Source organism: Dreissena polymorpha, chromosome 4 (genome assembly GCF_020536995.1).
Source record: "Dreissena polymorpha isolate Duluth1 chromosome 4, UMN_Dpol_1.0, whole genome shotgun sequence".
Lineage (NCBI taxonomy): Eukaryota > Metazoa > Mollusca > Bivalvia > Myida > Dreissenidae > Dreissena > Dreissena polymorpha.
In genome coordinates this window covers 115,983,473-115,996,512 of record NC_068358.1, presented here as the reverse complement: position 1 = coordinate 115,996,512, position 13,040 = coordinate 115,983,473, and positions in this window count along the sequence as shown.

Below are 13,040 nucleotides of genomic sequence, written 5' to 3'. Positions count from 1 at the left end.
ACGATCTGACCCGGACCGCAGAGACTTGTTTAAAAGTAGTTTAATCTTCGATGATTCCATTCTTCAGCAAGCAGATCTCGAAGGTGTAATCTTGTGTACCATCAACGTCAAAATGCCAACCCAAACAAAAAGTATTGTAAACATGGGCCTTCCAGGTCTCAAAAGCATCCGCGTCTGATGAAAAACACCAGCAACCCAATGAAAAAAGCTCGAGGTGAAGATCAAGATCGCCATCCCGTTCACACGTAGATCTACAAGCATCAGCATCACCCACAAAAACTTGCGCTAAAGAGAAAAAGAATACGTACATCGTACTTTCAGATAAACATGAGTTCGACAGGGCCGATTAGCTCAAAGAGAACCCTATGTTGTACACAAAGAGCATGAAGTTATACAAAACAAGACAAAGATATTCAACGTTGGTTAATTGCCGCCTTTGTGGTTGAGTTGGAAGACAGTACCGACGCCACATCAATGAGCGGGTGTCATTCCGATATTGTTATGGTATGATGATGTGTTTGTTGTATTCCTGGTCAGCTACTCTCACATTCTCATTTCTATTTCACAGACTCAGAAGATTGTGTAAACTGATGCAAGACAACACACCGTCTCTGGAGGCTGTACCATTGTATTGTATAGACATCAAGCAAAAATCGCGTTTCGACAATCCGTCGCCACCGGAACAGTAACGGCTCTCTCGGAATAAGCTTGTCCTCTGTCGTCATTCAATTGTCCGTATTATATGGACATTCGCCATCAACACGGAAGTTTTGAACTTCCCAAAATTGCTGTATTGGCCTCTCGAAGCCCTTAAGAATTTCCGGACGTTCTATGAGCTACATGGATCGACACGAAGCTACACGGCGGCTACATGATTCACATGCCGGATTGTGCCGGAAATGATCCGTGTTGATTGGGCATCTATACGGAACTAAGGCTTTAGGGGACGCCTGTGTTGCGTGTATACTGTCGTAGCCTTTTTTATGTCATTGTTTTCTGGATTTCTGTCATTTCGTCAGGTACTGTCAATATGTATATGAAATCATGAACATATATTTTCGTCGGTTCTACAGTTATTCAGAATTTCGACTTCATTCTATTTAAGTTAAACTCTATGCTCAAAGAACTTTAGACTAGTTTTTTCTCTAATATTCAGCAAAGACTATAATTTAAACATCGTGTTACACATGCTTAGACCTTCACGAGAATTGATATAAGACATGGACACCGATGGTGCATACTCTTCTTAAAGAATATTGAGTTAACGACGAATAGATAATTCCGTTTATAGCACAGCAAATTCAAACATACATGCAAACATAGAGCGATTAATTCATTTTGTACATTAAAAGGTCTTATCGCCGCATCTTGTTTCGCCTTTGACTGTTTTGCGTGGTGTAGTGATTACATCAGATAGACATGCTCTGATACTGGAAAGTCAGGAGAGGAAGTCTTTATCAGGGTCTATAATTGTTTCAACAAATTACGCTCCCAGAACTTTGTTTTACAGGATTCCCAAATTAAACATGAAAGTAGTCATACAAACAGTATTCTCGTTTACAGGAATCCCAAATGAACCCGCAATAACATACGTTATATGCCCATTTGTTTTTTTTAAAAGGTTATTTAATAAACAGTAAAACATGTTTTCATGGTCTCATAATAAACAAGAGTTGAACAGTGTTCTTCCTTAGAAGAGCTCAAGAAAAAACATGGAACAGATAATGAACAATATAACAATGTTATCTGTTCTATTCTTACATTTAAAAGATTATGAACACTTTTCTATTAAAACAATGAGTAAAAACAAAGACATACAGGTATGCAATTGTGTCGCACAACAATACATGAATGAACATCGTTGAAATGTTGTTTTTTTTTCACAACTCCCAATTAGGTACTCTGAGTCCTGAAACTAAAGATATGTACAACGGTCTCTGTGACCAAGACCTCAAGAAAGAGCTGATAAGTCACGAAATAAACGACAGTTTCGCGCCAAAACGCGTTTTAAGCTGTTTGGAGGACAAGCGCTTCGACGAGGCGTATACACACAGACGACTTGAGCGATTCTATTGTGCAATCGTGCGAGAAGAAGAAATTGGGCGAGTGGCTGGACGCCCTGGATTTAGAATTCTACCTGCGCATGCTAGAGGGCAATGGTTGGGTGAACCTGCTAGTGTTTAGGGAGCTGACCGAATGCGATTTGGACAATATGGACATCAGGGACCGGAAAACAAGAATATGATTCTCACAGCCATTAGTCACTTGAATAGCAACAATTAGCAACTGAATGATTTTGATAAGACCTATTCAAAGTCGATAAGACTTACACACTTACCGTAATAACGTTTTTGGACACTTAAACATAGTTTTTCGTGTCCGAAAATTAAGATACAACAAATATTTAAAAAAATATACAGGTGACCAATACACTAAAATATGTGTGGATTTTTCAATAACTACATAATACTTTGAACGAACAGCGTGTTCAGTACGTACGTTTTTAATTCTAAGTAAAAACAGTCAAAAACAAGTAAAGTCGTTTAAAAGTGCATTTTCTTTTACACTAATGTTTTATGAAGACATCAATGTGTAAAATAATATTAAATGTATTGAATTATTATGATTTTAAACTATGATTATTATTTTGTTATTTACGCTTATATGAATACACAACTTTTGGCCAACCAGTGGGCGGAGTCAAAACTATTAAGGTGCGCGTGGCGTCACTCGTCAACTGGTCTATATGAAGGTTTATCCGTGTTTAAGTGTCTTGTTTACGTAAACCGATTTTTAAAGCTGAAGACAATCACTCTTTTGACCTTTACCAATCGCAATTAAAGGGATCTTTTCACGGTTTGGTAAATTGACAAAATTGAAAAAAGTTGTTTCAGATCCGCAAATTTTCGGTTTAGTAATGATATTTGTGAGGAAACAGTATTACTAAACATTTGCCATGGTCTAATATAGCCATTATATGCATCTTTTGACGATTTAAAAACCTAAAGTTATAAAGCGTTGCAACGCGAAACGATTGAATAATTTGGAGAGTTCTGTTGTTGTCGTTTAAATGTGTGAAACTACGAAGATTGCTTATATATCGTATAAAATACGCTTTTGTTGTAAGCTTGGCAGGATAGCTCAGTTGGCTTATGCGTTTTTACTTCAGGATTCTGGGGGTCACTGGTTCGAGCATTGCTACGGGCTACTTTTTTTTTTCCTTTTTTTATTTTTTACTGGAGCTTTTAAAATTTTCACGTTTACATTTATCAATAAAAAGCATTAAATGACAAACTTCAAAACATGCCAAAATCTGTGAAAAGGCCCCTTTAACAAAGACACTGTTCATGAAGTTCAGTGTTTTTTATTGCAATTTCGGGGCCGATATTCGGCCCCATTTCCCTAAAAAATGCTAATATTTGCCATTTTATCGATTAAAAAATCGCAATTAGACTCAAAATGGCTAGGAAAACTGAGACTGTGCATGAAGGCTGAACAGTCTGAAACTAATGTTGAAAAAATCATTGATATATATTTAAGAAAATGGACAGAGAAATTCAGCTGTGAATATTACATTAATACATGTATTCAAACATACATGTGTATTCATATAATAAATATCATAACATATAAAAGAGTGGAATTTTAATTTTCCCCTTTTCCTTAAAAACGACGTGTTTTTCCCCTTTGGACGGGCCCCGCCACCATTCCCCGATTTGTGAAAAAAACACTGTAAGTTAAACCACACGTTAAGCTTGGTTAAATGTTACATTCTGTTTAACGTTTAACATGAGTAATAAAATGTGTTACCGATGAAAAATATTGATAAATGTATTGCAGTATTTAGTCATCTGGCAATAAGTATCTAGTTAAAATCAATATATTAAAATATTGTAGATATTTGCTTTGTCAAACTTGGCATAATTTGTGTTTGAATTAAAGGGGCCTTTTCACGTTTGGTATATTGACAAAATTGAAAAAAGTTGTGTTATATTCGCAAATTTTCGTTTTAGTTATGCTATTTGTGAGGAAACCGTAATACTGAACATTTACCATGCTCAAAAATAGCCTTTATATGCATCTTTTGACGATTTAAAAACCTGAAAATTATGAAGCGTTGCAACGCGATACGATTGAATAATTTGGAGAGTTCTGTTGTTGTCGTTATTTTTTGTGAAACTACGAGGATTGCTTATATGTAGTATAAAATACGTGTGTGGTTGAGAAAGGAAGGATGGCCGAGTGGTCTAATGCGCATACTTTTTACTCCAGGACTCCATGGGTCAGTGGTTCGAGTCCTACTGAGGGTTACCTACTGAGGGTTACCTATTTTTTCTTTTTTCAAATTTTATTCTTGATTTTTTACTGGAGCTTTTTAGATCCAATGTTTACATTGATCGATATAAAGCATTTAATGACAAACTTCAAAACATGCCAAAATCTTTGAAAAGGCCCCTTTAATGAATATTCATTTATATTTAACGACAAGAAATGCGTATTAAAGATTGTTGACATGTGTACATTTGCATGTGAAAATAAGACCATACACTTTTATTATAAGTTAAGCACACAATGGATATTTCGAAACCATCAAACCAGAAAGGAAAAAAAAGATTTACACATTTTTTTTTATTCTACTTTCAAATGGTACACATGTGTAGATGTTAACCAATGATAATTTCTTATATCCAAATAGGATTGGTGTTTTAATTATGCATTTTAAGAAGAAAAAGAATAGCTGCAAAGTAATTGTATTATTATCACACACAGCATAAATACACACAGAGTTAGTCAATTGGTGTGTATATAATTATTTTTTGTATTCATATCTTTTTAACAAACAATACATTTCACATAATATATAATATTGTACTTGGCTTAATACACATTTTGTAAAGGCATAGTTAAAGGATAATGCAACTATATTAATATTAAAGACACAATCACCACAATTAACTAATGTCAATTTGTACGACGTTGATTGCAGTGACTTAAGCACACATTGTAAACATATTTTTCAGACAATCGGGACGGGTTTCATAATATTAGTTTAGTGATACATTTCTAGAAATAAATCAACATCTTGCACTTAAAAAATCGTTTAAGTTTACATAAAAAAGTAGCAAGTACGAATATAATAAAATCAGTATAAAAGGCATACAGTGTCGCTTTTTTATTAATTCTATTACAAATATTATAAAAGCAGTCAAACAATGTCGAGTTTTTTTTTCTAGCTCTTTTACAAATATAATAAAATCAATCAGACAGTGTCGCGTTTTTTCTAACTCTCTTACAAATATTATAAAATCAGTAAAACAATGTCGAGTTTTTTTCTAACTCTAACAAGTGGACTATTTGATTAAAGCGTTGATATAATACAGCCTTGTTTATGCGAAGTTTATAAAACACACTTGTTCGTGTGGGCATTGTGTGGCAGTGGGCGTATTGGTTGCTGTATGTATGGTATGCACTTTCTATTTCTTTTGTCCGCATCGTCAAACAGATTTGCGGTATAGACATCCGAAAACCTACTCGCATAAGTACGCTAAACATGGATACATGTTAGTGTGGCCTTAGCTTTGAAATATATTTTTATATTGTCATAATTATATGTTTTAGGTTATAGCATACACATAAACAGACCATTTGGCGAGTTTCATGACAGTCAGAGACAACTGCTATTGTGTTTGAAAAGAAACTCAAGCAAAAATACCAATAGACAAAGTCTTGTTTACATCCACTGGTCAGACAAGAGACCGATTTCCTATTATTGCTTATTAATATATGTATATAATTTATCGTTTAACATATTAACGAAACTGTTAAAAGATCAATCACCTTATATCTTGTCATTTTGACTGATTAATCAAGTAGTTACGCAAATTACAAAATATTGTTTTGCAAAATGTTTGTTTTCTTCATTTGACGAGACATTAATGAAATATCACACACAATAACATTACATATTAGCCCGGCTCTTACTTGTTCAGCTTGATGACCTTTTTAAAAATAAGTTCATAATGATTGATCAAAAGGCATCCTAGTATCAGTTTGTATAAAATTTGAACACACCCTGTGAATCTTACATATGTTTCAATTCACCAACAACAAGATGAACTTCGTTTGGGCAGGTTATTTAACGTTGATGTGCGTTGCTGGTTAGTTTGACTTGTATTGTCGATGTAATATAATAAATATAAAATAACAAAATATCATTTCGTATTAAAATTTTGATTTTAAAATTCATTTTAATAATTTAGTTATAAAGTTATTATAGGTATAAGCATAATTATGGCCTAGGTTTTAATGAAATCGTTGTTCTATTGATTGTTGTTAATCTGTCAAAAACAACGCATTGGTTAAAAAATAGTAACATTTCCAAATCCGATGATTGGATACTATTGTATACAAAATACAATAGTTGAACAATTTTATATAATAAAAACAACTACAACAAAAACAACACCAACAAATTATAATAATAATAATAATATTTTTTATAACAAGTAAGCGCATGCCGAGGCTTTTGCTTGACGGACGCTCAATGCGCGTACGGAAATTTATGCCGGGGCCGCCGCTGTTGTCTGGGACGTAAGACATGATTTCTTACTTACCGTAGCATTTATTTTCCACATCGATCGGTATACGGTTTAAGCTACCTGCACAAATATAACCTTCATATTCGCATCAGGTTTTAATAAAATTCTGAGCTATTTTCGACGTTATTTCTTGTTATGCATGTCATATATCGTATTATGTCACTTATCCAATGGAAAAATAGAACAAATTGTAAACTTTACGCATCAAAAGGACATTTAAATTGATTACATTGTTACATTGATGTTGCTTCTTTTCTTACTATCTCTGCTGCTCCTCATGATTGTTGGTAAAAATAATGATATGAAGACGAGATTGATGATGCTGTTGTTGTTGATGATGATTATAATGATGATGATAATGAAGAAGAAGAAGAAGAAGAAGATGATGATGATGATGATGTGATGATGACGTGATGATGTTGTAATGATGATGATGATGACGATGATGGTGGTTAGGATGGGCCTAATTCGTTGTATGTCCGTCATAAGCCCGTGCCGGACAAACGCGAATTGCGGTTGCACTGAGAGGTGTTGCGACGACGGATGCGGCAAGAGGGCGTGCGTCCTCGTCAATTGGGGTTAACGGTTCGCGGCTAGAACAAAGGAAGTCTTTTTTTTAAGTAACTATGACTTTTGTCTTGGACTTTTTAAATACCGCCTTGATAAAACTTGTTTAATCATTAGTTTTGAATGTATCTGATAACACCTTACTAGGTTGAATTGTTTATAATAAATCCGGAAGTCAAAACTTCAAAAATGTTATTGGCGTAACCTAATATTCAAATACTCATTATGTGTAGTGTATCGTTTATTCTTAAGATTAATACACTTTTATTTAAAAGTTTTTTTTAAAGGAAAAATCCAGTTTAATGTCTAGGAGAAAAACATGAACTCGCTTGCATCACAAAGACTCACATAAACTTTACTCATACATCGAACAAAGCATACAGAAGTGACCCATACACATTGTTTGACTAACAATATGTGACATAAGCAACCGCTTGTAAACATATCGAATTACCTATAAAAGCGTTTGACTGAACCTTTATATGAGTATGAATACGTAATAGCCATTATATACGACAGAAAATGCGTTATTACAAACAAACTTTAGTTTACCACTTAAATAGACCTTTAACCGAACCATAAAAATGTGGATATTATTTCTTGTACGAATAGTGAAGGTGTGGCACATTTTAATATCATATATGTGTCTGTTTCGGGACTGTTTGTCTTTCTCCATCTGTGTGTGTGTGTGTAGCTATCTATCTGTTTGGCCGTTTATTTTTGTTCGTCTGTCTGTCTACATTAAAGAACATGCAGCAGCATGTATTGTACGAGTGCAGAAGCAACTTTATTTCGTTTTCCTCAGTATGCGTGTGATTAACAGATGTCCAACTGAATTATGATCTGATATTTCACACAGTCTTATCAGCTTTGCATGATTGTTCCCTTGCCAGTTGTGAATACCGCCATAGTGATTTTTTTTCTGAAGAGATACACGTTACATCGCCAGAACAGACGTTCACTGGAATTCGGCTTGCTTCTTTATCGATAATCATGTATTGTAATGGTACAACCGGGGTTCGCGCAAATGAGACTTGCCGCCCGTTATGAGACAATAAAGCGAGGCAAACTTCCTTTAGGTTTTCACTCCAAAAACTAAAATAATATAAAGCTTGTCACGTCTTATTCAATGTCAGAAGATCGAGATAACAGTACTCTTCAAACGTTTTGCAATTGATTTATATTGATGCAATTGATGTAAAGAATATACCCAGATTAGCATGTGCAATCCGCCAATCATTGACGACAATTTCGGCTCTGGTAAGAATTTTCGTTTAAAGAAATTCTCTTCTAAACAAATATCAATTGTAGGCGGAAAGTTTCCTCCCTGATTTGCATTACGTACAGGCTAATCTGACAGAACAATTTACGCACATGCATTATGCACTGTTTCCAAGAACGCGGCTAAATTATGTACATATCTCATCCATTTCTGCGGGAAAGATACTAACAATAATGGAACAACATATTTATGGCCTAGTGTAACCACTTTTTATCGGACAACATTTTTATCAAATGAGTACGTGTGCGTTTGTTAGTTTTTATTCTCAGTTGTTAATGGTAACATTAACTTTTCTCTGGAGAAATGAGCAATCTGGTGTCAGTGTCACTTAACTATGTAATTAACTATGACCCTTGACATACATGCCTGGAAAAAGGTCTCATAATGCATTAAAACAATCCCATGCGAAAACAGTAAAATGTGAATAAAAAGTCGGTACTCTATGAAATTATCACTTTCCACATTTCACAAAGCGTTCGCTGGGTCTTCTTTTACGCAATGGTAGTGGGACAAGAACGAACAAAACTTAATTCAACTATATATTCAGTACTTGCTATGAACTTACGATATAAAAATGTGTTTGTAAACACATTGCTTGTAATATTTGTGACGGAGAGATTGTAAAAAGACGTTTTGCACAGCTAAAATCTCTCAATAACTCCAAGGAGCCTCGTTCGGGGAGAACTGGGCTCTATGCATGTGTGTAAATTGTTATCCCAAATTAGCATGCGCAGTACAGTGAAGGGAATTTGTATATGGCACATTACCATGTATAGGGGAACACATTGCTTGCCAAATTGTTTGGCTATACGTCTCCGTGGTATGCATCTCAATAATTTATTCAGAACATTGCGACATTAAAATGGGATTTAGCACTCCGTGATCTTATGTTCATCTTTAATACGTTGATCACTGTCAACTAAAAGCGTCATAAAAACGTTTGGTCCCATCATTATTTAAATTTCTTAATGGCGAAGGCACTTTTGTTGTTTAAGACATTGCGTGTTACTCTTAACATGAGCTCAGACATTGGCATGGCATTTACATTTAGCACTACAACGAATATCTTATTTACAAACCATGGTTCTAAAACATCAGGTTTTCAATTTCCCATTAATGGTTTTTGTTTACTTCCAGCATTAGCTATATTGAACGTTAGTGAACATGTCCCAATCGTCATTGGAAATGGTCAGAACCTTTTAGCTCACGAAGTGCTCATGTTGAACTATTGTTGTCAGTCGATGTACGTCATCCGTCGTCATCTGTTGTGTGTCGTGTGTCATGCAGTGTAATGTTTTGCCACTTCTATACTGGCAACATTTATTATCCAATCCCCGTGAAATGTTGATTTTGATTATATCTAGACCTTGTTCAAATCAGTGTCGCGTGTGTTCAAAAACTCTAGGTGTTTAAAATATAAAATAAATCTTACAAAAAAACGTGTCATCAACTTAGGCACATTTAGTCTCAGTCTTGATGATGTAAATCTCGAAAATATCTAGGTTGAATTAGAATTTGGAATACGTGCGTCCGTAAACTAGGTCACTAGGTCTTAAAATAATCTTTTTACAACTCTTCAGGCTACATTTAGACTCATTATGGATGCTACCTGGTCAGAATATTAATATTGACAACATATGGGTAACTTTTAAATCTAGGTCGCTTGCGTAACCATTTCAATTCTAAGCAAAACATTGTTTCAAATCTAAACGCCAAATGTATGATTAAATCTTAATGAAATATTGTCAGAGTGGTTATATAGACAATATCTAGCCCACGCTCGAGACTTTAGGCACAAAAACAAGGCTTCCTTTCAAATCTTTAAAACAAATTGCTTCCGCCATAGAAGTCAGATTTTATGATAAACTTGATGAAACATATGGGCCAATCTAGATCACATGCATCAAAAGACTATGTTACCAGGTAACATCTTAGAAAAAACAAATATTACTAATCTAGGAGAAACATGTTTGACTCAATTCTGTTGAAACATTGTCAGTATGGTTACATTGACACCAACTAGGACAATATTGAATATCGGTCTCGTGCATCCACGGACTAGTTACCAGGTACAATCTGAGAAAAATCATAATACCACCCTGAAAGAAACACATGTCACCCAATCTTTATTAACATTGATCAGAATTTTCACTTTATGATATCTAGGATATTTTTGAATATAGGGCAGCAGGTCAACTCTCAGATTAAAATAGTAATCACTATACGAGACTCATCAATAACTCAATATTGATGAATCTTGGTCAGAACGTTTATCTTGACAATATCTGTGCTAACCTGGAATTTGGGTCGCGTGCGTCCAAAAGCTAGGTTAAAACATTAGTCTCAATGCTATCTCGGGAATGGGAATGTAATATGATTATGTAAGGAACAATCACATTATTTACTCCCATATCAGGAACAATATTGCACGGTAGGGTATTCACAATTGAAATAAACTTCCAACATTTCGGCATGATTGGTACCAAAAATTAATTATTAAGTACATGTCGTGAGTGACGATGAAATGACCGATATATAAGCGATACATCGCTTTCTAGAATGACAGCTTGTTGACTATTCTGTAGGTTATAACGATCGTATTTTGCTCATTGCATTGCCGCGTATAGGATGTAAAGTTAAAATAATTTCTGCAGTCGTCGCTGTTTTCATCGCTACGTTTTAAAGAATTAACTAAAATGTAGACACATATAACATTTTATCTATAAATGTTAATTTATTATTGATAATTATATAAATGAATATGCTTTTATCTTATCATGACAAATATAATGTAAAAATGTAAGCAAAAATATATAAGGCATACAATGAACCTCATGGCTTATTTGAATTTCTAAAAAATATTGTTGATTCATTCATACGCGTTGTACAATTTCGTTTCTAACGAAAATGCAGTTTGATAAAATTTCAACACAAATACTCCATATTAAACATACATAAAAACAGGTAAAATGAACGCTAATAGTGTTCGTGTCCCTTTTTCTTTTTAGCTGGATTTATAGATTATTATTTAGTAGATATTTTATTTTCTTACTGACTTTGGGCTTTTATTAAGCTTTTTCTAACAAAAAAATCAAATTAAAACATTAAGAAAAGAAATAACAAACGGTATTAAGCTTTAATGTTTTCCTAAAACATATTTAAACATAAAATGGATTGATGATTATTCAATAAAATCATATTTTACTGAATTATTGTCCATAACCATAAATATCCAACCATATGGGACCCATAAACTCCACTTTGCCTGACAACATAGCTCATATTGCAACTGTGCCAGGACAACGCTCAGAACAAAATTCGATATGTCGGTTTTCTTCATTAACTTACGTATTTGTGCACATACAATTTAAGTATGATCGGTCAAATTTAATACTGTGTAAGTTTGAAATGCAATTGTGCTTGACTTATCATTGGTTAACTGTGATTGCCATTTGTTCAGCCTTTGTAGACTAAAACATGCAAGATTGTATAAATTGAGAAAAAGTCTACTAAATATTTCTTTCAAATGCACGTTTTTGCAAAAAAAATATTAAAAAATAATGTAATTGTATGAATATTATTGTGTTAAAATAGGCGAGACAGCCAATGAGAACAGCAAACTATTAAAGTAATTTCACTTTAATAAATAATCATCTGAGATCAGAATGATAATCGCTCTAGCGCATACTTTTTACCATAATGATCAGACGTGTGAATTAACAAGTCGGTGTACGTTGTGTCTGAACAAACTCATACATATTATATGCGCTAACCGGGTCCTTGTCAACATGACAAAACAAAATATGTTTTCATCAATAACTTTTAGGGTTATAAATGTACAATGAGGTCAAGACTCGTCATGCTGTATTGTTTTGTTTTATTGTGTCTTTGCAGCTTTCAACACTCAATACTAAAGCGAACCGTATCCGAATATGCGTTTCCATATATAACTGAAAAATTTGCTCCTATTAAAGTCGACCAGTCCCACGAAGGAACAATATTAAAAACCGACACTATTGTAATATTGAAACCCTAAAGCTATCGTCGGACGAGAAATTCTGGTTACAATCATATGAATAGAACACGCAACAAACAAATGTGCCGACTCAACTTGTTGGACTCGGTGATGCTTTCTTTTTTGGTGACCTGCACTTGCACATGGGCAGGGACTACCGAAACCAAGTCAGCGAGACTCATGTTTTTCTGTGTCAAATTTTACGAGACGGGCCATAAAGGAAACAAACGCTGACTACGATGCATATATTTTGTAGTCATTCAATAAATCCTCAATAAAATACGGTATATGATATACTATTATGTATTGTGGAATAATAGCTTATATTGAAGATACATGATAGAAAAAGTATCGCAAAGCTTTAAATGAGTTTACTTTACAGCATTATGCTTTTGATGAATATATCACCAGTCGACTTTGCTGCATTTGATGTTGTCTCATTTTGCTTTTTAAAAGCAATTTTACAATTTGCAAATGATCACAGATTAAATAGACTACACTCCGAACTAACATATTAAGTACTTGCTATGGTTGGGATTTCATTTCTACACAGCTATTTTCTTATATTTTTCGTATT